The sequence below is a fragment of the Parasteatoda tepidariorum genome, chromosome 6, assembly GCF_043381705.1.
Source record: "Parasteatoda tepidariorum isolate YZ-2023 chromosome 6, CAS_Ptep_4.0, whole genome shotgun sequence".
Classification (NCBI taxonomy): Eukaryota; Metazoa; Arthropoda; class Arachnida; order Araneae; family Theridiidae; genus Parasteatoda; species Parasteatoda tepidariorum.
In genome coordinates, this window is record NC_092209.1 from 13,098,614 (window position 1) to 13,122,167 (window position 23,554).

The following is a 23,554-nucleotide window of genomic DNA, read 5'->3' on the forward strand; positions in this document are numbered from 1 at the left end:
GTGACCACGGGACGCAAAAGGGCCCGAAGTCATAATATACAGCCCACCCTGGAAGGCCGGATCTTTCGGGCCGACTATCCGGGGCCCACCCGCTGCCCTCCAACAAACAGGAGGAAGCTTGATTAGGTTTTTCAGCCCCATGCTGCAGCGCGGCTGGAGGCACGGTGTCGGCAGCACCACGTGAGATCGCTCAATTTCGATGTTAAATGAATATTGTCTCATGAAAATAGAATATTTTATAGAACATTAGTATGTGTAATGTGAAAGTGTTGATTCGATTAGTTGGAAGAAGAATAGGTAATAGAATTTTGAACCCTTTATCAGGAAACTGTTGGAAACTGATTTAAATAGAAGTTTCTCTAACCATTTCTTTGATGACTGTAAGTCTTTGTTCTTAATTTGAATGGTACTCAACTTTGTTCGTAAGTCCTATCTAAAGCATTACCTAAAGCTTATGTTGGAGAATTTTGAATCTTCATCACAGTTTGAAGCTTCTGCTGGAAACTGATTTAAACAGAAGTTACTTAACTATTACTTTGTTGACTGAAAGTTCATAAGTTAAATGTTGCTCTAAACTTAATTAGTTAGTCTTACCTTAAGACTGTGTTGGAACTAAACAAATACTTTTTCTTTAAAACTAACCATGCTAAAAATAAACTGCAATTTTCAACAAAATTGAAGTAGTTTTGAAATTTTTCTGCAGTCAACCATAGCTTTTTCTGTTGTGCAATCTTAATCGCAAAAATACTTCAGTTATTGAGCAACTAAAGGGAAATAATTTTTCAGAAATTTATTTCTAAAACAATTTTCGGTATTGTCTACAATATCACCAAAGTTTATGTGAAGTCACTTAAAAAGTATATAAATAAATAAATAAAAATAGTGAAACTTTAAACCCGTAGTTATGTTGTAAATTTGAAAAAAAAATTTTTTGTTAAATAAATAAATAAAAATAGAAAAACTTTTTAAACCCGTAATTATGCTGTAAATTTGAACTTTTTTATATATATATATATATATTATATATTATTTTCTGATATTTTTTCTGATTGTCTTAGATTTTGATAAGGAAGGTTTTTAATAAATACGATGATCATGTTCAGGGCACAAAGGAAAAAAAAACATAAAGGGTAGGCTAACCAGAATAACTTTGGATCAGATCTTTTCATTTCAGGACTCAAGCTTAATTGTTCGAGGGGTTGACTTCAAATATGCTAATTAATAGATGATGGAGACGATTTGTCAAGTTACGAAATAAGACGCAGAAACGTACTTTTTTCTAGAAAATATGTCCCTAATAGTTTGGTCCGGAGATTAGTGCAAAGTTTTGACCCCTTTATGTTAACTTTATTTTTTGCACATTTCACCGTATCTCGAGAATATTTTAGCGAATTGAAAAATATTTACACACAATTATAAAATTCGTTTATCCAAAGATTATTTTAAATTAATAACAGTCGAAAAAAATTTGAATAGTAAGTTATAAAATTTTTTACATAGTAAAGAATGTAATTTTAAACGGTAAAATGCAAAATTTGAGCGAAATCGGCCGAATAGTTAACGATAAAAATTGATTTTTAAAGATTTGATTTTTGAAGTTTATTTGCTATCACTAGATAAATTAAATTTTAAATTATATTTAATAATTCAATTTTGAGATTAATTCAGAATACTTTATACCAGTTTTCATAAAATAAAGCAGAATTTCGGTTTTTATTGTTCAGTAACTCAGTTTTCCTAATTGTTCAACGTACTGTGATTTTAGCTGTTTCAAATACGATCAGCTATGTTGCTGTTGGTACATGAAAATTTTTTCATATCATGTACAAAGAAATCTTTCTTTGGCATCATAAATAGTGGAAGCGGATATTAATGTGATAGAAATAGTACCTGCTACATATATGATGAGTGTGTGCAGTTGTTGCATTTCACAAACCGTATGAGATCCTTTTATTTTTGGTGTATAGGTTAGGATTGTAGGAACTTTAAAAAGTCGAGTTAAAAGCAGTCATTACAGAACATCATGTCCGTAGATCTGTATGTAATTAATCATCACAGGAATTATCTTCCTGTAATGCATTTTAACAATTTCAGATATTAAAGTGTAATCGACATTATATTTAAAAAACAATGTCACAATAAAATATACAGGGTTGTACCATCATCTCCTACATCAAGAAGCCTCCACACGGTCTTTTATAAGTAGTCCGTGCAGACTGTTTAAAAAGTGAACCAGTTGTGCGCATGAATCCAAAACCTTTTATAAAAGTAATTGAGAGAAATTTATCTTATATATTTGAGAATTGAATCTGTAGAGGTTGACAAGTGAATGAGGCATACCAGTAATATTCATAAATAAAATAAATTTTTTGTTATATATTTACTACCACTTTTTTATTTTAACTATATTCTGTATTAAATGACTCGTTCTGTAAGTGAATATTCTTCACAGTGGTCTGATCGGACTACCTTTGAAAAACCGTGTGGAGACGTTGGTTGTACGCACCTGGAAAAATAATAATTGATAATGAAGCTGAATATTTCTTAACATTAACTTCCGCTGTATATCGAATAAAATTTTTTGCATCCGTAGAGATGCCAACTTGCTCCTGAGAGAGAATAAATATTTTGGAGTGGTAGTCTTTCATTGTACGATTCTTGGGTTATTAAATTCGATTAAAAGAGTGTATACACAGTAAAATTTTTCCAGGTGCATATGAACCCTGGTATAGAAAAACTGCTGCTTCTTATAATTAAATTAGTAAATTATTTAAATAAACATACAAGTTTTTCACAGCTTCCTATAGCATCTTTTAATTTATAAAAATTTTTATTTTAATATTTTCTGTAACTAAACAGCGGTGAGATCGGATGCTGAAACACACTCCAAGATGGTGCAAAAGTACGCTTGTTAGCGAGAATATTTATCACGCATTCCTGACACTGGTCACCTGGGGCTGCTTGCACTCACTTTTTTCTTCCTCCAGCCCAATAACCTAGAAGAAAATTAATAATAAAATATGTAAAATCAGATGGTAAGCATAAAATTTTCTTAGAAAGAGCGCATGTTTGGAAAAAAATATGTGCATCTGTAAAAATTAAAAAAAAAAAATAATAAATAAAGAAATAATAAAAAAAATTAAATAAATAAAAAAGAATAATAAACATTTTTAATAAATTAAAAAATAATGAAAAAGAAATTTAAAAAAACAACAACAGAGAAATGACAATGTAAGTACATTAAAAAAATCTTCATAATACAAAACTTCATTTCGATTCCTTCTCTATTTAAGAAGTTGAGAGTGTTTAACATCGGTTCAAATCTCTATTGCGGAGCGTATGACGTGTATACACGCCGTGAAAATAAAAATTACCATTGATTTTGAAAAATCGAATTTAATAAAGTACAATAACATGATAGCAATATTATTTGGTGATATGTTTCCTGTATTTCAATAGAGTTGCTAAATATTTAATTTTTCCGGATGGTAGGGGGAAGGGAAGCTCGAAGCCCGATTGTATATATATATATACATATATGTTTATATCTACATCCTCCTTTGCGCACAATATTTCATTAATCTAGTGATGTATAAGTTTTGGAGTTTTTTTCTTTTTCTAAAACTACGTCACTGGACATGGATACACGTCGTAGCTTGATTTAATTCCGCATTCCATGGAAGATTTCTTAAAGACCGCGTTTAACTCCTTAAAACAAAATTTCATATTGTTGGTCAGCTTTTTCGGAAATTTTGTTTGGGTATTTTTAAAGCAGATCAAAATCGAATCGATATTTCCCGATATATCGTGGTATTGTTAACTGTAACAAATTTAAATTAATCATTAAGTTAAAAATCTTTTTATAATAATTAATTTCTTCTGAAAGGTTTCTGACTTTCTTATTTTAGCTGGGATATCAAAAATGCTTGCGTAAGATATTAAAATAACGTTATTTTCATTTTTTGCCCATGTAAATTTCGGTATGGAATACCTAGTCCTAGGGGCTATAAGCTCCTTCATCAATTTTTTACACAAATCTTAAAAACTTCTGGCTAAATATAAATAGATTTGAAATTCGCATTTTTTTTTTCTTTCTCGGTAATAAAATTGAGCCTGTAAATTTTTTTTATGACATGTTTAATTAACAGCAACAAAAATTCGCTTTATTTTTATTTATGTCATGTGGAATGACATAATGTGGTGGAAGTATCTATATGCTTTTTTTTTTTTTAATTTAATTGTCACTTCATTACCACTTGGGAATAATTATCCTGGATAAGAGTTAGAGTTGGTAAATATTAGTCAAAACCATTTTAAATGAACTTATTTAATTAAATTAATTTAGGCATATATTACAGACTGTTAAAAAAGTGGTTAAGGCTCAATTCATTGTTTTATTTCTTTAATTTACTTAATTACAATTGAAACTACCACCTAGATTTTAATTCTAAGTTATTCATATTTAAAAAGAAAAAAAGACAGTTTTGCTTAAAAATGTTATAAGTAAATAAAAATCAACTTTTGTTTATTTATTCTTTTTTTTATCTATTTTATCTTTGATACCTTTATGATTTACTTTTAAATTCATATTTAGTTGTAAACGCAAAAAAAGTATGCGAAAAATTATAAATTTTAATCTTTTTTAATAAAATTTTGAATTTTATTAGTTTCTGCAATTCTACAATTTTAGTCGCCCGCGGCAATCCTTTTCTTTGAGATCCATAGTCAACTGAATAAAATATGCTTATGCTTGGTAAAAAAAAAAAAAAAGCACTTGTTCTAATAAAAGTTTTTATTCTTAATAAAAAAAGTTGCATGTTTTAATATCTTTTCAATAAAATTTTGAATTTTGTTAGTTTTGAATTTTATTATTACATTATGCAATTTTAGTGGACTGTGGGAACCCTGTTCAATCAATAGTCAACTGAAAAAATTACGCTAGAAAACGTACCTATTTTTATTTATTTATAAGAGATTTTTGTTATTTATTAATCACCATTTTTTACATTTTTGTCGCCCGTGGCATTCTAGCTATAGATCTATTTCCTAGGGCGTCAATGCTTTTCTAAAAGAGATTCTTTCTTTCGGTATCTGTGATACTTGTTCTTCATTTCCTCCAATAGCTGGAAGGTGTGAAAAAAGTAGGCGGTGTGAAGAAGTTTGCTGATTGGATAAGTAAGTGAGATATCTTGACAGCTTTAGTTACAGATAGGGTGGAGTTTATTTTTTCTCAAAAGAATCTACAATTTGAGGAATCACAAAGCCAAATTTATATGTTTGAACGTGTCTCTTTTTTAATATGTTAACACGTTGAATGCCAGGCTAATTTTACATGGCTTGCCCGTCTGGCCAAACGGTGAATAACTACAAACTTAATTTGCAAATATTAGACAAATTTTGCTAATTTTTTAAAAGGCATATCTGCATGACATATCTGAAAAAAGTGGTGAATTATACAAGCCCACGAATTGTTTAGAAATAGTGAAAGATAAAATTTCACTAAATTGAATTTATTAAACCAAGAATCACAATTAATAAACTACCACTTGAAAATATTTATTCGCGGTCCGGAGCAAGTTGGCATCTCTGTATATATAAATAAAACTATTCTTGTGTGTTCTATATTGTATTAATTTCTTCAAACTATTTTAGTAACGATAATAAAAAAGAATTAAAAATTTTCTCGAATAATGCATTTCTAATAATCTTGGCTTCACCGGTAACCCCCGTGGTGCTACGAACAAACTCAGAGTCGGTCACCGGTGACCCCATGGCATTCAACGTGTTTAAGATTGGCAATTCAAATATTTAATTCTTTGTGTACTTACAAAAGCAAAAAATTTAATATTTCTATCAGCTAAAATCTATTAATTACATAAAATTATACATCCAGTGATGAACATCTTGTTCTGAAATTAAACAGTTGTTGCGATTTATAACCAAATTATTAAATAGCTGAAGAAAATCTCCTTTTAATTTAAATGCAAACTGACTATCACGTTTATTATTAGGGCACTTTTTGCGTTAGTGCAAAATAAGAGTCTTTCGCTTTTCTCGAAAATGATTTTCCCAAGTGGTTGTAGGATGGAAAACGCATTACAATTGTTGGTCAAAATATTTTATTCATATTGTCAGGAAATAAAAACACCATCCTCGAATTATCAGGCATTTATAGTGTTTAATTTGTTCATACATATTGATAGATCAAATCATTTTAAATTAAACTTATTACAGAGCTGTCAACTTTTTACTCTTTTTGAAAAAATGTATTCAAATGAAATTTCATTTATTGAAATGTTTTTATTCATTTGAGCTGTTTTTCCATATAAATGATTTAAAAGTTCATATTTTTCATCAACACTTTCGTGGTGAGGCATTTAAAATGTAGACCTGATTACCAAAAATTCTGAAAGCTTTGATTCTAAGTATCTACCACTTAATAAAATATTTTTAAAAATGTGCAGTAGTTTGCTGGCCTGTCATTAATTCAGAACATGAATATAAAGCATAAAATTTACCAACATTTTATAAAAATGAAATTTTAGTTACGGCAGCTATGCAGATAAGAATATGTAAGAGAGGAGCGGAATAATAATCAATTCAAAATGATTTTTTATTAAATATTGCCAGCACATTCAGGCCTGAAAGTGATATGGAAAAGAGAAAAAAACTGGTAATAGAACCATTTCAATAATAAATTATTTTTGGAAGCAGTAAATCAATTCTTAATAAAATATTCATTGCTATTAACACGTTTTACATGGCTTTCCTGTCTGGCCAGACGGTAAATAACTGCAAACTAAATGTGCAATTTTTAGATAGATTTCGCTAGCATTTTTATAAGGTTTAGCATAACGTAACTGAATTCGTTCGTTCGTTCGTTGTAGTGGAACTGGGCGTCTGAGGCCTTACGGCCCTTTTCCCATTCATCTTGAAGTTAAACTTAGAGACATACATGACAAAATTAAAGTTTGGGAAGCAAATGGAGTTCTTGAGAAAAGAAAATAGGCACTTTGCCATTATTAGGCAATGACAAAATTATAAGTAATAAAAATGTACATGAAAAAGGTAAAATTAAAGTACAATGGGAAAATAAACACTAATGAATATTTACAGTTTGGAAATACGTACAAAAGGGGGGCGAGTTAAAGGATATAACGTAACTGAAAAATATGGGGCGAATTATATAAGCCTACGACTTGTTTAGAAATAGTGGTGGATAAAAATCTACTAAATTGAATTTATTAAACCAAGAATCACAATTAATAAACTACCACTTGAAAATATTTATTCGCTGTAAGGCGCAAGTTGGCATCTCTGTGCATATAAATAAAACTATTTTTGTGTGTTCTATATTGTATTCATTTCTTCAAATCATTTTAGTTTCGATAATAATATTTAAAAATTTACTCGAATTATGCGTTTCGATTAAACTTGGCTACACCGGTCACCTGTGACACTTGTGGCGCTACGAACAAACTCAGTGCCGGTCACCGGCGTCCTCCATGGCATTCAACGTGTTAACTTTTTTTCACGACAGGGTGGTCATAGGAGACTAAAAATGTAAATAGTGGTGATTCATAAAAATCTAATATCTAATAAAAGAGATTCAGAGAGAATAAAAGAGAGAAAATTCTAACTTATTTCTTTCAGTTTATAACTAAATCTGTTTGCATAGATATTTTTCGTTTAAATTATGAGTTACTTCCAATATATGTCATGGTGGTAGTAGTTATGATTGAATAATTACATAAATTGAATATATTAGTTAACACCTAGAATGCCATTAGGGTCATCGCTGACCGGCTCTGAATTTGTTCGTAGCGGCACGGGGGTCACCGGTACCCGTTGAAGTCAAGATTATTAGAAACACATAAATCGAGTAAATTTTAAATTTTTTTTTTACTATATTATATTATACATATTATTATATTACTTTTTTTTTAATATTATTAAAATGATTTGAAGAAATTAATGCAATATAGAACACACAAAAATAGTTTTATTTATATACACAGAGATGCCAACTTACTCCTCAACGTGTTTAATAAATTTAGTTAAGTATTTTTTGATTCAGTATTTTTCATTTTCTATAATTTTTCCATCTTTACATAACAAAAATTCAAAGAATGATATTGAATGCAACTTCATCGTAGTTACCTCGCGGTGCCACTTTTAAAGAGTGGGGCGTAATTGTTATTATTCTACAAGCATGACTATTTAATTCGCTACCAATTTATTAAATTTTTTCCAAAAAGCGGAGCAGTTGGCATCTCTGGTTTCTTCCCCAGAAGTTTCAGATTTAGCACACCAACAGTGAAAAAAATTATTCAAATCAGTCTCAAATAGCTAGAATCTTACGCAAATGCTTCGTCAACAGAGAATGGGTTAAAATACACTGGCTACCACTTTTTTAAAAATTTTAATTAACATCTATTCCTCAGAAAATGCAGCTTTTCTCTAACCTCTATCTTGCATACCTGCCAACTTTTAATCCATTCGAGGATGATTTTCCCCAGTGGTAGTAAAATAGAATTTAAATTACAATTTTAGGCAGAAAGATATGAGATGTTTTGAGAAAGGTTATGCGTAGCGACACGACAGTATTACATATTAATATATATGCTTTATTTTTTAAAGAATAGTGGTGGTCAAAAAGATTTTAAATTAAGTTTATAAATGCAAGGAATATATAGAAAGCATATATTTTACTACCACTTTAAGTATAGAAATAAAATTTTACGCCAAATGCGTAAAAGTTGGCAGGTATGATCTTGCAATTATATTTTCAATTTATGGTTTGAAACTTCTGAATTCATATTTGTAGCAATTGAATCACTTCTGAGTCACACTGAATAACATTTGAGCGATATCAAGATGAAAATTTGAAAACAAAATCTTACAATAATTGCACGCAGAGTTTATGCAGGCTTGCCAACTATTACGTTTTTGGAAATTATTTTAGAGAGAGATAGTTATTTAAAAACCAAAGCTTTCTGGTAACTTTATCAGCATTTTAAAAGCCTCACCACGGACGAGCTTGATTAGTTTAATGGATTTACATACACTTGCAGGCTTGTGTGCTCGATTCAGGTTTATAAACCTTTATCAAATAGAAGGGCAGATAGCACACTATAGAGAAAGAAAGGACGAAGATACGTCCAGGGTAACTACGGGATTCGAACCCGCTACCTCCACACTTTGCACAGCTGTGGCGAGCGATACCGCTCCGAGCCGAGGTTGGCTCCCGAATGAGCTTGATTTTAGTTCATTTACGTCTCACTAGAGCTGCACTATGGGCTATTGGTGACGGTCAGGGAAGCATTCCTGAGGATGATCCAAAGACATGCCATCACAATTTTGATCCTCTGCAGAGGAGATGGCACCCCCGCTTCGGTAGCCCGACGACCTGCACGCGAAGTCGAGCACTTTGCGGTAGAACAGTTTAACGAGGATCAACACCGCACAACCTCGGTTCCTACGCAGACTGATCTAAGTGGTCCCGAACGAGCTTGAAAAAAGTGGTGTTGCAGATGAAATTTTAAATCCTTTATGTATAGTGGTGTAGAAAATAAGTTTAAATAAATAAAAAAATAATACATCAAGACATAAACTTAGCTACCACTAGAATAAATTTTTGCAAAAAGCATTGAAAGCTGGCAGACATGTGCATGGATTCCGGGGCAAACTCCTCAATTGGTTACTCCTGGAACGAAAAGTGAGCAAATATAAGTAAATAAATAATAAAAACAGACAAAGACTGGAAAAGAAAATTTTTTTAATAAGAAAAAAATGGGAAAGTTATATTTATAAATATATAAATTCCTATTTATCTAAATGTATACAGAAAGAAAAAAAGTCATTATATCCGACAACTATTCTTAAGTTTTCCTAAATGTAAAAGAATTTTTTCTTTTAGTGACCCAAAGTTTAATTATTGAATTCGTTTAAAAAAAAACATATTCCATTCTTTATAAAATACTTCGTTTACGCCAAGTAATAACCTAATTAAAAATATTTATTTCTGAGTAAAAATAATACTAATAACCTAAAAAAAGGTTTAAAGTTATAGTGTCACAGTCACAGATTACCTTCGTCTAAACGCCCAGGGCGTTTCAACCCTCCACTACAATAATTCTTTTCTTTCCAAATCAAAAGACTTTTTCATCTAAAAATAAACTAATTAATCAACCAGATGTCTATGGCCTTGTAAGGCAAATTCCAATCTCAAATTAAATAGTCATCGTCATTTGTAAACTTATATTAAAAAACATAATGCCGAGTTTACATTGCGTCCATTAGTTCCGGTTTGGTGACATGAAAAATAACCAGTATCATCCAAACTTCCTGTTTGATTTAAACTTCATCATACAATCACTTAACAACAATCCAACAATAGCAATGTTCCTCTAACGATATAATGATATGTCATTATCAACGCCTATTATACGCGATATTGCAACCTTTCTTTAATAACTGCGCTATTAAATGTTTCTTTGTGGTTTAAACGGGTAATAAAAACGCTACTAACCCCCCCTTTTTTTTTTTAGGCTTTGTTCGAGAATGATACTTCATTTTTCTTTCAGGAAACAAAATTGAAACGGGGTGTGTGTTAATCATAATTCATTAGTACATATTTTACTTTTTCGTTTTGCGGCGTCTATTATTGTTGCAGTGTGTAACATAAAAATATTAGTCTTTAAAACATGGTTATTATTTAGAGACACGCCAAATGTAGGGATGCAATTTGTGTAGATTGAAAAACAAAAATGCATATACCATGACCTTTATTTCATAACAATAGATTTGTGTTCAAAATAAATAAAGTTTAAGGGTATGGGAGCCTGGGGGAAGCTTAGGGCTGGTGTAGACAAGCAGGATATTTCTGTCATTTATCACTGTAAAATTTGGCAGATTGGCAAAATTGTATATTACACTTCCATGACAACGCTTGATTTTTATTTTATTTTATAACCGGCATAGAACATCAGACCCAATTTTGGGCTTACGTCTACTAATGTTCAACTCCATAGCCTTGTAATCTTGAACTCAATCCAGAAGACAGGGGAACTCCTGGGTCAAGTACTGGGGGAAATTTGTGGGAAAAATTTGCCTTCGTGGAAGACTTTTTGATGGAAATAACCCGCATCTGGTTTACGTGGAAAGGAAAACCACGGAAATGCATGGTTGGCCTACCCATCACCTACTACGTCAGAAAGCCTCCACACGGTTTCTTATAAGTAGTCTGCGCAGACTATTCAAAAAGGAAACCGGTTGTGCTCTTGAACCCAAATTCTGTTTTAAAAGTACTTGAGAGAAATTTATCATATATATTTGAGAATTGAATCTGTAGTGGTTGACAATGACAAGTAAATAAAACAAACCAAATATATTCATAAATTAAACAAATTTTTAGACATACATTTGTTACCACTTTCTAATTTTTAATAGATTTCATATTAAATGGTTCTTTCACTAATTGATTTACCTTCAAAGTTGTCTGATCCATACCTGACAATTTTTACGCATTTGGCGTAAAATTTTAATTCTATATTTAAAGTGGTAGTGAAATGTATGCTTTCGATGTATTCCTTGAATTTATGAACTTAATTTATAATATTTTTGATCCACCACTATTTTTAAATAAATTAACCATAATATGTAACACTATTGAAGTAATCCGCACAAGGTTCTTCAAAATACAACGAATGTTTCTGCTTAAAATTGTAATTTAAATTTCAGTTTACTACCACTGGGGAAAATCATCCTTCAATGGATTGAAAGTTGGCACGTATGCTGATCCGACTACCTACAAAAAACCGTGAGGAGACTTTCAGTTATAGGAAGCGTCGCTCTAATACATGATCCGCATATTGCTGAGGATATTTTTAAATCAGCACTGTGGTCGGTGCGAGCCGGTTGGGGAATTCGTATCGACCAGCCATCGCTGGGATTCGAACCTGAATCACTTCATCGGAAGGTGAACGCCTTTATCTCCTGAACCATCACGGCTCAAAACGCTTGATTGTTTCATAGCAAATAAGAAAACCAAGGTTTTTATGGTAAAAAAGTAAAATATTAATTTAGTTCTTAGAGGCCTTTTTCTCCTCGGTCAAACTGAACTGCCGAAGGCGTGAAAAATTCTAAATATGCTTTTAATCTTTTTTATTTCATTTTCACAAATGCGCTCTTGCTGGACATTTACATTACTCGCACTATCTTCCAATACATGTAAGATGCAAGGTTTTCACTTAACCTGAATTTGGGAATTTCCAATACATGCTGTAATTTAGATTCTCTTTCAATTTTCTCTGATAAAACAAGAGAACGAAGCATAATAAATTTACTTAAAATTTAAGATGGCGTTAGGAGAAGTACCTTAACGGCAACTTTTATTTATTAATGGAATATAATATGCTATGAAGGAGTATGTTTTTTGCCAATTTTAACAACCATTTTCAATTTGTTATTCTTTCCATTAACCAAAAATGAATTTAATAATAAATGACTCCTCGGGGATTTTGTGAATACACATGTAAACAAACAACCCTTTCCGCTCAATGCATAAAATTTTAATTTAACCTTTTCAGTAACAGAGTGGTGTGTGTTTTAAAGAATCTTTAACTGATGTCCATCGTGACTCGCGTAGACCTTAGAATAAAAGCTTAGGCTGTAGAGTATGTATTCTTACAGCCTCAATTTCCATATGCCTTTAACACTAATAATACCATAACGGGTCAAATAATCCACTTTGAACTTTTGCATTGAAAATGCACTTATCATCTTATTGAAAATGCACTTATCATCTTATTACTTCTGCAAATTTGACTTTATAACTTTTTATTACTAATTAATCTACAGTTCTTATACTATTTTTATATTTCTTTTTGTTTTGTTTATGTTGAGTAATGCCTGTCGTATACCGTTGTCTACCACATCGGGTCATTTGACCCTGAGAAAATTTTTCGTTTTATAAGCTTATCGATACATATTGCTTATCGTATTGTAGCAGTCCTGAAAGCGAGACGGATAAGAGAAAATACTGGTAGAAGAACTATTTCAATATTAGATAATATTCGGGAGGACTATTCTCAACAATAACAATTCACTGTAAGGAAATTTAACACGGCGAAGAAGCAATTCAATATAAAAATTGCATCCGTTAAAAACAATTGGTAGTTATGGATTTTTATTATTCAGGGAAAAAAACTAAAAAAAGAAATTTATTTGTTACCAGTTTTTACTCTTTTCCGTCTTGATATAAATTTCGGATAATTTGACCCACTAATGGTAGAATAGGTATCTATAAAGCGTTGGTAACATTAGTGTTTAAGAAACTGAGATATTGTCATACGAATTTGTTACAAATTTAAGTAATATTTTTCTTCCTACCCACCAGTAAACTTATTTTACTGCTTGTGAGTGAATATTATGAAGCTATCTATTAAGTTAAGTGGATGAGTCAAAACAAAATTTTTTAAATATAAAAATTACATTTTTAAATAAATAGTGGTACTTAAAATTTTTGAAATTTTTTTTTTCTTTTACTGAATGCAATCAATTTTAGGTACAAATTGAATATCTTGATACAAGTTTTCATTTCCAGCATCACATAAAGTTCTAAAAAGACATCATTTAAGCTGTTTTATTCTTACTAATAGCTAGATATCTTTTTTGTCACTAACGTTGAACATAGAATAATACTCTAAGTTGTAGAAATATATATATATACTCTTTTACTTTATCTTTACTTATTTTATCTTGCAGCTTCTGAATTTTATTTTATTATATTTTAACTATCATACTTTTATCCATACCGATTATGATGGAATTCAATCTTAAATCTCGGTATTTGTTTCCTGCGGGTATTAGTCTGTGTTTTTGGCACCACAAATCAACCAATTTTTCATGTAAATATGAATTTTATTGTGACTATAAAACTGCCAATAATATAAAGGTCTTCTGATCCAATATCCGAATTTCGACTTGATCAAAATATAAATAAATTTTTGAGAAACATTGTCTTTTGGAAATTGTTTTATCACTACTTTGATTATCCTTTCTCAGAAGGAGTGAAAGTAAGCATATATGTACAGGGCTGCCAACTTTCTACAGTTTTTGCGAAAATTTATTCTAGTGGTACCTAAGTTTATATAATTTTTTTTTATTCATTTGAACTTATTTTGAACATCACTACATATAATTGATTAAAGTTCATATGCAACGCAGCTTTGTTCTAGCTCTTTAGTGCCTAGCCATAATGTGCCTTATGACTGCTACCACCTGTGCCTTTCTCACACCATAATCTGCCTTGCTGTCAAAATCCAGTCGCCCAAGGGCATCACTTCATATGAAGGAGTCAATTGTCCTCTCGGACAGGTACTCCGAATCCCACATCAGTCCAAGTCCTACTCCAGTTCTTTTTCGTGGAGAGACTGTTAAAATGCTGACAATTTTCCGAAATTTAAAACTTTAGCTTTTAAATGTCTATCTCTCTATATTTTATTTTATAACAATCGTCGAACAACCGAGCATTCCACCTCTAAGACATGATGTGGAAGATTTCTATTGTAGGATATGATATTTCCAAAGCTTCTGCTTTAAAGTATTTTAACGACTCGCTATTTTAAATGCCTAAATGTCTGATAGATCAACGCCTCCTATATCTGAAAGTCTCCACACAGTTTCTTAGATAGTCCGATCAGACCACTATGAAGGTAAACAAGTTTACAAAAGAGTTACTTAATAGAAAATCTAGTAAAATTAAGAAAGTGGTAGCAAATATATCCCTGAGAATTTATTTAATTTATGAATATGGTTATTTTGTCTTATTTACTTGTCAACCCCCACAAATTCAATTCTCAAATATATATATGATAAATTTCTCCCAGTTATTTTTAATCAAATAAAAGAACTATCTATATACAAGCGATTCGACCAGTTCTTACTTATGCTTGCCCAGCCCTCACTACTATAAGCAACAACCTAAAAAAGAAGCTATCTGCAACTGAAGGTAAATTTTTACGCACAATGACTGACTCCCCAAGGATAGATTACTCAGAAGAGACTTAAACATTGATGATATCAATTACTTTATAGCTAAATTGACCTCCAAATTTTATGGCGATGCAAAAACATGCACACCATCAGATTTCAATAAGTTGTTCGATATTGATATAATCCGTGATAATTCGAATTTCAGCCCAATAACCGCCTTTTTATGCTCAGACTGCATACTATCAAAATACTATTAACTTTATCACACAACTCTACTCAAGGGGATCCCAATGATGATTTTCACTTCAGAACTCAAGATTTACTTCTTTAAGGACTTGATTTTTTGTTACAACATACTACAACTTCATTCATATTTAGGACCTCCTAGAATACGACAAAACAGATTCGATGAACGGTTAGTAGTGCTTCGCGCCAAACGCCGAGATAACCCCAATATCCAGCATCCAGAGTTATTTTTAAAAAAGAATTTGGATTTATGCGCACAACTGGTTCACTTTTTAAATAGTCTGCGCAGACTACTTATGAAAAATCGTGTGGAGACTTTCTGATTTAGGAGGTGATGGATAGATACCGTCAAATACAAGTTAATTTCACAAAAACCATAAACATGCAAAGGTCATTTAATTCACACAACCAAGACGGCATAAATGCATGTTAGTCCAAAGAAAAAAGGCAACCTGTAATTTATGTGTCTTGCCATCGCAGATCAATCACAAAGTATTGCTCAAGATTTGCACATAGTCTTTCACTTTTGTGGCGTGAAGTGACTTGCACCACTGAGTTTTCGCCATTTTCCACCCTTCAAGCTGTCAAAGCGAGATAAATACTTGCTTAACCGACCGCAGCCATTATAGATAAAAAAAGAAACGCTATGTTCAGTGTCTATTTGGATTTGGCGTAGACTTATAACAAACAAGCGGTGACTACAATAACCAAAATGGCACTTAGCACGCTCGCAATGCAAGGTTTAGAGAAAATTACTGGCATTTTTTGCGCCATCGTAAATGTATCGGATAGAGTTATGCACCAAAATACGATTTTTTTAATATGTTACGTGGTCGTAAAACGATTGAAGCGGTGAACGCAAACACTTTATGTTGATGAGGTCTTTATGAATGAAGCAGAACTAAATCGCTTAGTATTTTGTTCAACTGTTTTGAGGTAATGAAGCATACTTATTACGCCTTCCTCGGCATAATATTAAATTTTTTTGAACGGAAAACGAAAAAAACCAAATAACTTGTAAAGAGTTACAAAGAAAAAATATAGAGAGAGCTTTATGTACTAAATGGGACTAAAGTGAAATATTTTGGTCAAGCATATGGTTCACATTTGGTCAAGCCAAACACATGACGCTTTCAAAAACGTTCAGTTATGGGAATGGTGGCAGATTTTATTCGCATAACTGCCACATTGTAAACTTTTTTTTTAGGCTCAGATATTAACTTTTTAGCTATGTTGAAATCGTAATTAAACTAGTTCTAATTGTTTTTTTCCCTTCCAGACAAAACAAAACACGAAGATAAAATGCTAAATATCTTTAAAAAAATGCATGAGAGATGTTTCAAACAAACTTTTGCTGAAATAAATAGTTTTATTTCTAAATATATGACACTAGTTAATTTCTAGATATAGCTACCAAAGCAGTCCCCTAAACAGTCAATATTTACGCTGCTCGTGAAAAAAATTCTTAGTAATATTTAAATAACAACCAATATTTCATTTCACTGAGTCACAATTAGACAAATTCTACTAACATGAAGAAAAAAAATGTATCTCTCAATTTTTTATTCGTTAAGAAACTAAACTAAATAAAATTGTAAGAAATCCAACGCTCATTTTAGTTTATCCGAATTTTGCATGGGTAAAAATGGCATATTTTCTGAAACCTTCAAGCATAATCTTCAAATTGTAGCGACAGTTTTGCTTTATCTTCAAAAACATTTGCTGCTAAATTGTTTACAAAAGGTTAGTATAGAAGTATTTCAATTATTTTGATCAGCCCCTGTAAGACGGTTTACTTACTATGCATGGCAGAAGTAAGTAGCGAAGTTTCCTCTTTTTTTAATAGTAAAATTTGCATTTCGCATAGCATTTGCTAGTTTCGAAAAATATGAGGTGGAAATTATAGCTTTGTATTCTGCTGAAAAGAAGAACTGCCAATAGTTTGTTTCAAAAATTTGTACTAGGCTTTCTTTTTAAGAGAAATATTACAATTATTAAAACAATATTACAATTATTAAAAAAAAATATTTAAAAAGTTACATTTTAATTTCTTTGAAACATTAAGTTTTCAAAACTTTGATTCTAAATAAGAAATTTGCCTTTGATTTTTTTTAAAAATTTTCTCCAGTCCTTACCTCTGAATTTCCAAGCTACAATGCAATTGACCCATTTCCTTTAATTGCCTTAAGAAATTTTACTGCAAAAACTAATCTGCTGAATAAATAAATCTGCAGATTCATTAAAGGTTGGAATCAAGAGTTTTGCATTGTGCTTAGAATAGGTGTACATTAATATATATATAATNTATATATATATTAATTATTATCTTTATTTGAACTTTGTAATTAAATACTTTAGAAAAACAAGAGCAAGTTTTTCAAGTAGTATTTGTATAAATGTATCTTAGTAGTCATTTAGCAAAACAAAATAAAGACTTAAAGAAATTTTAAAATACATTAATTTGAAATTTAATAATGGCATTTTTGTTTCATTACTAATTACATTTTAAAAATCTACAGAGTTTCTTCCGTCAAACAAAAGTCTTTTTATGGGACTAATAAAGGACCATTTTGTTCATGTTTAAGCAGGCAAATAACCATAATTTTGCTTTAAATACTGTATTTAATTGGAAGAAATAAAATATAATAGTTTTTGAACAGAAAATACTCATTATTAAGAATAGAAAAAAAACTTTGTTTCTGTAATGTAAATTAAAATGCCTGCAAAATATCTCTAAACTACAAGGAATGTATTCATTAATTTGTCAAAATTCAAGCTTTATTTAAAGAAATGTTTATCAATTGAATTCAACGTCATTTAATAAGAAAATAAATAATATTTAAATGTCTTCTACGACGACTTAATTCATTCAAATTTATGAAAAAAATCTCAAATTGCATGAAAAAGCTTATTTCTTTTAGTCCATAAATTGTTAATAAAGAAGAAAGTCCCAGTATTAAAAAAAATCATCATTAGTATCATTCATAAAAGGGGAAAGTTATTTTTCATTTTATTTTTTATATGCTACGGCTTGCTTTTTTTTCCGTATTTGGATTCTACTCTCCATTTTGAATAAGGAAAAAAAATTCCCTTTTTCCCTACTCAAATTTATTTTTAATCGCATTGACTTACTGCAGGAAATAAATTTTAAATTACTTATTAATATATATTTGTTTAAATCATGGGCAAAAACAGAATAAGAAAAATAAGAATAAGAAATTGTAAGAAAATATTTTTAAATAAAGTACAAAAGCATGTTTTATCGTGTTTACTATAATTAAGGCTTAAACAATTTTTTATTCATTTTCACAATGAGGCTCCTATCGACCCAGTTACTCTGCACAACAACTGCCTGTACTGCTTCTCGTTTATAATCATTTTTTTAAAGTCGCTTTTTTTAAGAAAAGCAAAGTTTATTTTTGTTAATAAAAATATTATAATTATTATAATTAAAAGTAGGGGTGCATTCTGTTAATACTATATTAATCGTAGCGAAGTAAATGGTTACTTAGACTTGAAAAATTATCAACTGTACTTGAAAAAGAAATAAAACATCAGTAAAGCTAAATATGTCACACAATGAGAAGCAGGAGTGACCATCACTTTTTTCCCCTCCAAGCTTTGGGCATGTGCCTAGGTCGTCATGGACCCTTTACCATACAGTCCAAAGCTGGGCTACTGGTCCGGCTCCCCCCCAGCATAGGAAAGAGTCCGGTCAGCAGGATTTTATTGAAAATTTTGATATATACATAAAAAAATGGCTTGTTAAAATATAAAGTACAATATTAAATAAGTAGTTTACAGTATATTGTACAAAAAGGTGGAAAACATAATACAGTAACATGACCATCACTGACCAGGGCTGATGAGGACATCCACCAAATTTAAAATTCCCCCTCCCCCATACTTCCTATTTCTTTATAAACTTGTAGATTCAGCCATAAAAGTGTCATTTTGAAAGCAAAGCCTGTATCTATCGAAACTATTTCAGATTTGAAATGCTCACACCCGATATAGATAAGCACTTGCATTATAAATGCAGCTAAACTTCTGTAGTTCTTGGAGAGTGCGATTGGAGATATTTACTATACATAGTTTAGTGTTAGTTTTCCCTTGAATTGGGCACTGTGCCCTGGATACTGTATGCGAAATTTCCCATTAGTTCTATCTCAATTCTTTTTTATTATAAGACATCACTTTTAAGACACTGGCATTTTTTTCTACAACTCTTTCCAGAACAGTAAATTTTGAAAGTCAGGACATTTGCAATTGTGCCCTTAAAAATGTTCATTATAAGGAATGCCATTGGCTCCGCTTTCAGCATAAGTTTTTATAAATTGGTAGCGAGTTTAAAAAAAATAAGATTTGTAGAACAAGGATAAGTACGCGTACTCTTTTAATACGTTGAACACCAGGCTAATTTTATGTGGCTTGCCCTAGAGCCCCATGAATTAGACAGGCCGACTTATCATTTATTGTTAGAGCAAAGAGCTATCATAAGCACAGCGAATAAAAATTTTCAAGTCGTAGTTTATTAATTGTAATTCTTGGTTTCATAAGTTCGATTTAGTAGATTTTAATCCACCACTATTTCTAAACAATGCGTCGGGTTATATAATTCACCACTTTCAAAAGCTTATTACATGCTTTACATTCTTAAAGGCAAGCAAATATTGTCAACTATTTGCAAAATTTACTTTGTAGTTATTTACCGTTTTTTAAATTATTTTGGCGTGTCCGCAGCAGTTGGCATCTCTGTAATAACGTAACGAATACTAAAATAACATTAACTTGAGAACTTGTTTGCTCCAATATTGCTTGATAGGTCAGCTCTGGTAGTATAGGAGTCTTATCTGGCCACCTTAAATAACTACTAACTAAATTAGCAAATATTAGACGGATTTTGCTATTTTTTAGATGGTTTATCATGATATACCTGAGAAAGTGATGAATTATATAAGCTTACGAATTATGTAGAAATAGTGGTGGATAAAAATCTACTAAATTGAATTTATTAAACCAAGAATCACAATAATTAAGTAAATTTTGAATAAATTTTCTGCAATTCCATAAAAGAGTGTAAATGTTATAGTTCTATATCATGTTATACGCTGTCAGCCAGCTGTTTTTCGCGGCCTATGTGAAAGGCCAGTGTCAGCAAGCGGTGGCAGACGCAGCCTAAATGTAATTTCAGTGTTAGCAAGCGGTGGTTGACGCAGCCTAAATGTAATTTCAGTGTTAGTCACCGGTGGTTCACGCAGCCTAAATGTAAAGTCCAGTGTCAGCCACCGATGGCTGACGCGGCGCTCAACTTGTTAAACAGTAACCAGGAGATAAATGCTATAATATTGCATATGATGTGGCACTTCGAATTTTTCATATATGGTGTTTCATATATGGTGTTGAAATACACGAAACTGAAAGAAAAAAAAAATTCTACCACTGAAAAACGCTTTTTACAAATCGGGGGAATTAGAAATTATGCTAGGGGCAATATTTTACCTCTTTACTGTTTAAAGAATAGTGATTGCTAAATTATGGTTAAATGCAATCAGTTTTACATTTCTAGGGGATTATAACGTGTTAAACTAGTGTTGCCAGACGGGTCACACTGAACCAGAACAAGTTACAGACATAAAAAAATCGCTATGTCAAGAGGGATTAGCCAATTATAATCATTTATTGTTAACATGTCTTGGTAGAGACAGCTATCTCATTTCTGCAAAATAAAAACTAATAATAAGAAATTTGTGCTCCCATTTCACTTTTTAAAAGAAAAAAAAATCGTCCATTAGTTGCCTGGAGCAAGCTAGTTTTAAAGATAGCAGAGGTATTCATATTCTACTAAATTATGCATACATTATCCTAGACAATTTACTACGTATGCTATAGATTAAAATAAATTTATTCGATATAAATTGTGCAATTTGTTTAATTTTCTTCTTTAATCTAATTGCTTTGCGTATGTTTGAGCAATGAAGAACTTCTCTACTTGCTTCCGAACTGGGATTCGCTTGCATTCAGATAAGGTCTTTAAGTGGAAAATATTTAAGTTTTTGAGCTCGGTTAACAGCTAGCTTAGCTAATTAGCAAAATATAAATTTGACTAGTTGTCCATTATTTTCTATTTTGCTACAACGGAAATCAGCATTTTGTGGCTAATTTATCAATATTAATAAGGGCTGAACGAGGTTTGAATCCCAGCTTTGACTTCATAATACTTCTTCAACACATGAGGAGTTTTCAGTGTCTAGAGTCACACTGGACTATTGGAATACGGAACCCTCTTTTACCCATAGTTGGCAGTATCACAAAATCAAGTATTTCCCATCTCCCACGATAGATGGCATCACTAGAAGAAATAATTAAGCCTTATTCCAAGGTTCACTTGACAAAACATAACTCAGCCACAACCAAACTCTAATTTCCAGTGCCTAACGAAAAGCATGACATAAAATAACTCCAATGTCTAATTGAATGTCCAGAGTTTCGATTTTGAAATCTTTCAGATTTGTATTCACGATATTTTAGCTATACATGTTGTAAACGGTTACAAATCCGTAATGGTAAAAGAATGTACCCAATCGTAAACTTTACGGGTAGTTAGGTGAGCAGACTGCCACCTGTTATTATATCGCAATTTTATAAAAAAAAAGTTCTAACAGTGTCAAATTTTTAATATCTTTTTTAAAAATCAGGGATGTGATTACCTTTTAAGTAAGATTTAGAACGGTTTTAATTAATTTTCAGCTATTATTAACAGGAGTAATTATCACCTAGAAAATATCGTTTCATAATATCGTCCATACAGTAATAATACAGTAATAATAACAATTCCATACTATAGTTCAAATTTTTGCAACCTTTATAAGGTGCTAAACTGAATCATTTTCTCCTACTTTCTGAACTTTATAACACTGTATGTAAGTTCAACTCTTAAACGAAAACAAACGTTCTATTTAACGAATTTATGGCAACTTCTATAGTAGTATTACTTATAGAGTAATTGATTGTTACACAAAACCAAGTTTTTGTATAAATATATACATTTCGTTAGTACAGATTATAGCAATACAACCGCTTCATGAAAACTTCCTACTTCTTCTTGCCTTTTAAAAAACGCAAACTGGTATCACATTTATTTTGTTTTTTTTAATTTCACTCTGCAAAATCAAAACCATAATATGAAAATCCACCTTCTTATATAAAATATATGAAGTAATTTTATACTATAATCATGAAAAATATTTTTTTTAAATAAAAGATATAGATGGTAGCTAACATTATAGCCGACGTTGATCCAATTTTGAGTTTACGACCATCAATGAACTCCATAGCCATTATATTCCATTATGTAACTTTGAGCCTAACCCAGATGACAAGGAAACTCCTCGACTGAGCATAAGGACTGGCTAGCTAGCATGCAGGACTTTTTGATGGAACTAACGTTACATCCAGGGGAAAACAACGAAAAATTCCCTCTGTTATCCCGACGACATGGGTGTTCTAACCCATAATCCTTCTACTATTGAGGATATTTTACGTCAGCACTCTTGGTCGGAAGTAGAATTCGCTGGGATTCAAACTTGAACCTCCTTATTGAGAGGGAAGCGCTCTATATCCTGAGCTACCGCGTTTCTGTAGTTAATATTAGAAAAGTAGCACTTAATTGAAACATTAGTGAGTTACTACTCATTTTAAAATATCATTTTTCACATTACTTTAATTTAAAAGGGGTCCTGATATGGGTTAAACTTTCGAAACTGAAGAAACTATAAAGTACATTAAAAGATATTTCAAATTTACGCATTTAAAATGCAACTTCAGGATTAATATTTTTTTAAGTCGAATAAATTCTGCAAAGTCATTTGTTTTCCTTACTTGTATATGAAGAGCTTCGGAACTTTAATTTATATCTCAAAAAAATGCTATGAAGTTTTGTTCATCTGTCTTAGAACTACCTGTAATTTATAAATCTCTGAAAGCAGGTGATGATTACTGTTAATACATTCATCCGATTCAAAACGATAAATACCACCTAATCGTTCTGCAAAATATTTTTTTTTTCCTCTTTAGCACGAAAATCTAAAAAATCTTCTGAAGAAGTGACAAGATTGGAAATTATCGTCTGAAGACTTCGTGCGACACGGAGGGTCTTCTTTAATGATCCGTCGCCGATATAAATTGTACCGATTATCTAACTCTGATATCTGAATAAATGCATTAAACGTGCAGTAGCAGCTGTTTCTCAATGCCGACTTGGTAATGGAGTTTTAAATCTCGCGATTTATGAAGATTGATAAGTAGCCAC

General features: G+C 31.2%; 1 long non-coding RNA gene across 1 annotated transcript in view; it reads right to left on the minus strand.

Moving 5' to 3' along the window:
* Nucleotides 1-2,811: 2,811 nt before the first annotated feature.
* Nucleotides 2,812-23,554, minus strand: part of LOC122270625 (uncharacterized) — a 71,285-nt gene continuing 50,542 nt past the window's right edge. The window contains exons 2-3 of the long non-coding RNA XR_006225917.2: nt 9,623-9,706; nt 2,812-2,996 (exon numbers count right to left, since the gene is read on the minus strand). This is a non-coding gene — a long non-coding RNA (uncharacterized lncRNA). The remainder of the gene's footprint in view (nt 2,997-9,622; nt 9,707-23,554) is intronic.